A 4643-nucleotide genomic window follows, 5' to 3' on the forward strand; every position below is an offset into this window, starting at 1 on the left:
ACAATTCGGCTAGCATCGCCATCTCTGAGAAACATGGGGGGGTCGGTATGGTACGACCGGTCGGTATGGGACCACTCTCCCCTACCTAATTGCTCTACTGGTTGATCATTATGATGATTATCATTATCATTATTATCATTGTTTTGGTAATTGTGTATATCTGCTGCTGCTGCTGCTCTGTATGTAACAGTTGACCTTATATTAAATAACTGCAACAAACACAGGTAAAATACATTTTGTTGTTGTTGTTGTCAATTGTTGCTCTAGGGTCCCTTTATAAGGACATATGACAATATTGGTAATATCCTTAAAGGATCAAAAGTTGTTGCTTGGTGAGTTTTAATGATTTTAATGATTACCTGTGATTTTTATTTTTTTTGCTCAAAAATAATGTTTAATAATAGAAGAATAAATATAACAATTAAAAATCATCAAGGATATTCATTGTGTATCCTTAAAGGATAAAAACGTGCTAGTCATGCTTGTTCTATGTTGATTGGAAGTGATTTATTTATTCATTTAAAAATAGCGACAATAATCATTATTTACGGTCCCTGATTTAAACAAAATAAAAAGCCAGAAATCCCGCTGCCCGCTGTTTGTAAAAGCGATTCTGGCAAAAGTGATCATTTCTCAGGCTCCACATCTTAGCGATTTCTTTAAAATATGGCGGAGCATTTTTTTATACCCAGTTTATTTGAGTTTTCGCCAAAAATTCGGGCCCCTCTCAGAAGTCCGGGCCCGGGGGAAACACCCCGTCACCACTCCCAGTCGACGGCCCTGCTCACGCCAACTCGTGCCATTATCCTCCTCTAGGTGGCGCAGAAAGCTTACGATCAGCTGCTTTCTATTTACCTATTCGCTACATAATCGATAATTAGTAAATGTAATCTAAATAATAAACAAATACTGAATTTGTTTAGTTAGAAATATAAAATACCAATAACATGGCGTATAAGAATGTAAGAAGTGTTTTCAGAGTGGCCGTGCTCTTTGATTACAAATAACAGCTGCTTTCTATTTACCTATTCGCTACATAATCGATAAGTAGTAAATGTAATCTAAATAATATACTGAATTCGTTTAGTTAGAAATATAAAATACCAATAACATGGCGTATAAGAATGTAAGAAGTGTTTTCAGAGTGGCCGTGCTCTTTGATTACAAATAACAGCTGTTAATAGGTAAGTGTTTACTTTGTTTACAATTTGAAAATGCTATTTATTCTAATTTATTTTAGTTGATTAGTGATAATGCTTTGCGGTGAGTACCTTCTTTGTAGCGGTGTTGATGGCAGGCCTGGGCAGCAAGACTGGCGTTGATGATTTTTCCATGGCAAGCTTTAAATGGAAATTTGAGTGCAGCAACAGTCCAGTGAGAAGGAGCGCAGCCGTCATCGTTAGGTGCGTCCTAGGAGTATGCCGAATTCTTCTTCTGATGGGGTCGTCCAGGTCCAGAAGGTGCAGAGCAGAGGTGGTGTTTTTTACAGGGCATAAGGTTAGTCGTTGTAGCAGTGGTCGTCGAATTCTAAATTGTTGTTTATTTCTCTCATCAAGGCAAGAACGGGCAGCAGCCACGGCAGCAGCCACGGCAGCAGCCACGGCAGCAGCCACGGCAGCAGCAGGAGTAGCGGTCATCTTGTGGCCACGTGTTCCAGTATTTAAGGAGCAGGTGGCAGTGGTAAAAGGTCCCTCGTCGTCCTTCCAAAGGTGCAGAGCAGAAGTGATCTTTTTGCAGAGTACAAGGCAAGTCGTTGAAGAAGCGGTCGTCGAGATTTAAATTGTTGTAGATTTTTCTCATCAGGGCAAAAGCGCGGGCACACGATACCAATCGACCGCCATTCACGCAACCCTGGGGATACGATAACAATCGCCTGTCACGCAACCCTGGACAAACGATAACAATCGTTAGCCACTCACGCCACCCAAAGTACCCGATAGCTGATGGGACAATTCCGTTACCTGATCTGGTCACACTAACCACCAACGCGGCCTATAAAAGCAGAGCCACATCACCATATCAGTTACTTGTGCTCTAGCGTATGACCCAACAACATCAGCAGGTTAAGTGTGCTTGTAGAAAATCTGTAAGAAACAGATCAATTCGCAGAGCCGTTAGGTAGTGGAAAACAGATATCAATTCTTAATATCTCCTTGGTCTGTCTTGATTCCTCGTTTTGTATATTTCCAATAGGCAAATAAAGAAAAACACTTTGTTTAGAGTATTTCAATTTTATAGCAGACACACGTGTTTATTGTTCAAGGAACCAAGAAGGAAGAGGACGAAAAAGCATAAAATAATAGTATGGCCGTATAATCCATAAATGCCAAAAATATAGATATTCGATATATATATATTATATTATATATATACTGTATTTGCCTTTAATGATGTGATATTTCCACACACCTCCTCAAAAATAGTATATATATATTCGTTATAGTTTACTTAAGGGGTTATATCCAGTTGCGAGGCCAAAAAAATGAGCTTTTTTGAAAATTATTTTTGGAGAGGCAATTTATTGTATGAATACGTAATATATATGAAAAGATAGGTCATTATTTCTAGTTCTAGAATATATTTAAAAAAAAAAAAAAAATTTTGGACTCCGTCGGTCCTGTAGAGGATCTCCCGAGGGTCCACTTCAAAAAAAGGTTTTGCGGTGAGCAAAATTTCTCCGGTCCAAATTATCTGAATTGCAAAAAACCAAAAGGATTACGTAAAGAATAGACAAATGCTGGTAATGAGACTTGGGATTTTCAAAATTTTGATTTTTGACAAAATGGCGGCTTCCCAAACATAAAACTTTGTTTTTGGCACAAAAATTTCAACTTTGAAGTGGCTAAAAAAATCGAAGTTTTTGTCGGAGCCAAAATTCCAAGTTTCATTACCTGAAAAAAAATATCTAAGAAGAGAATGTGAAAGTTTCAAGTCAATCGGACAAGCCGTCTCTGAGAAATTTTGCTCACCGACTTTGAAGACATAGTTTCGAGAAAAACGCATTTAAAGTTTTGGCTACTAGTTGAACTACATGGGAGACGTCTTTACAAATACACTGATTACTCCAATACTATTTACCGGAATACTTTGAAATTTTCAGATAATCTTCTTAGATATACATATATACATTCAAAATAGGCAAAAAAAAAATTTCGATTTTTTCAAAATCGCAACTGGATATAACCCCTTAAGATAAGAAAAGTGTCTGTATGTGCTATAGTGGGAGTTGTACAATTTCAGTCCAACATTTGTTGGAAGGATTGGGGAAAACCCACAAAAACCCAATCAGACTGATGTATAAAAATTATAATTTACGTTAAACAATTTTATTTCAAACCATAAAAATAAAAAAAAAAACTTAAAGTTGAGACAGCCTCTTGATTTTCAATGAGATCCATATCATCCCATTCCATTCCATTTTTCAGTTTATCAAATTCATTTGATCTCGCAGATCACAAAAACGTTGCGCTGGTAATGATTTAGTTAGCATATCTGCGATTTGTTTACCTGTGGGAATATAAACAGTTTCAATTAGGTTCTTATCAAGCTGTTCTCTTGTAAAATGATATGTTATATCAATGTGCTTTGAACGTTTATGACATGAGGGGTTATTGGCAATACTTATACATACATCCTTGATTATCTTCATATAATCTAATTGGATTAATTACATTTATCTTTAAACTTATTAAAAATGAATTTAACCACTTGGCTTCTCTAACTGCCTCAAATAAGGCCATATATTCTGCCTCTATTGAAGATGCTGCTACCGAGTTTTGCTTCCTTGTATTCCAACATATTACATTAGAATCAAACATATTACATTAGAATCAAACATTTTAAATATGTATCCAGTAGTACTTTTTTTATCTGATTCACTGCCACCCCAATCTGAATCCACATAGCCGACCAAAAACTCATTAAAATTTGAGTTTTTCTGAAAAGATAACTTTAAATCAACTGTACCCTTTAGGCACCTTTAAGGGGGGCTTCTCATGTAACATGCCAAAAAGTAGTGGTTTTTTGGGAATTTTTTTCTCTTGGAAAATGAAAACTTACACAAATAATTTTTTGCACATATTTGAAGACATGTTTAAAGTATGAGAAAAACATTTTTTGAAAATTCTAAAAAACAAAATGGCGGACTTATTCAAGGTCGCGTGTAGCTCGACGCGGCTGAGGGACTTATTGCGGTACAGTGTGGAGCAAAAAGTTTTCATCTGAAAAAAAAACAAAAAAATTTTTTTGTATGCAGCAAGGTTCAAACGAGTGCGTGAATGTCAGCCACTTCAAAAATTCGATTTTAAAATATTGAAATCACGTCTTGAAAAAAAAGTGTCATTTTTTCGTCTTTTTTTTTGCTGAATTGGGCTAAAAAGTGTATAAAATAACTTTTTTTCACAATTTCAGATATTCACGCACTCGTTCAATGTATAATCTGCAAAACACTTTTTAGAAATCAAAAATCGGTTCAGCAGTTTTTCCGTAATCGTGTACCGCGTTTTTTAAAACATCGTTTTGAGAAAAAACGATTTAAAGTTTTGAGTTAGTGTGGGTCTTGAACTTGAGCGCGCTCGTTCAATCACTGATATTTTCCATAATATTGAGAGTTGAGTTATAAAACTTCGGGAATATACTCTCAA

General features: G+C 36.0%; 1 long non-coding RNA gene across 1 annotated transcript; it reads left to right on the forward strand.

Annotated features, from left to right (window-relative positions):
- The first annotated feature begins 1049 nt into the window (after positions 1–1049).
- LOC108094206 lies at positions 1050–1585 on the forward strand. Its single transcript, XR_001771534.2, has 3 exons — positions 1050–1184; positions 1241–1497; positions 1557–1585. It is a non-coding gene; the product is annotated as an uncharacterized LOC108094206 (long non-coding RNA).
- The last annotated feature ends 3058 nt before the right edge of the window (positions 1586–4643 follow it).

This window comes from Drosophila ficusphila, unplaced genomic scaffold, assembly GCF_018152265.1.
Source record: "Drosophila ficusphila isolate 14025-0441.05 unplaced genomic scaffold, ASM1815226v1 contig_668, whole genome shotgun sequence".
Lineage (NCBI taxonomy): Eukaryota > Metazoa > Arthropoda > Insecta > Diptera > Drosophilidae > Drosophila > Drosophila ficusphila.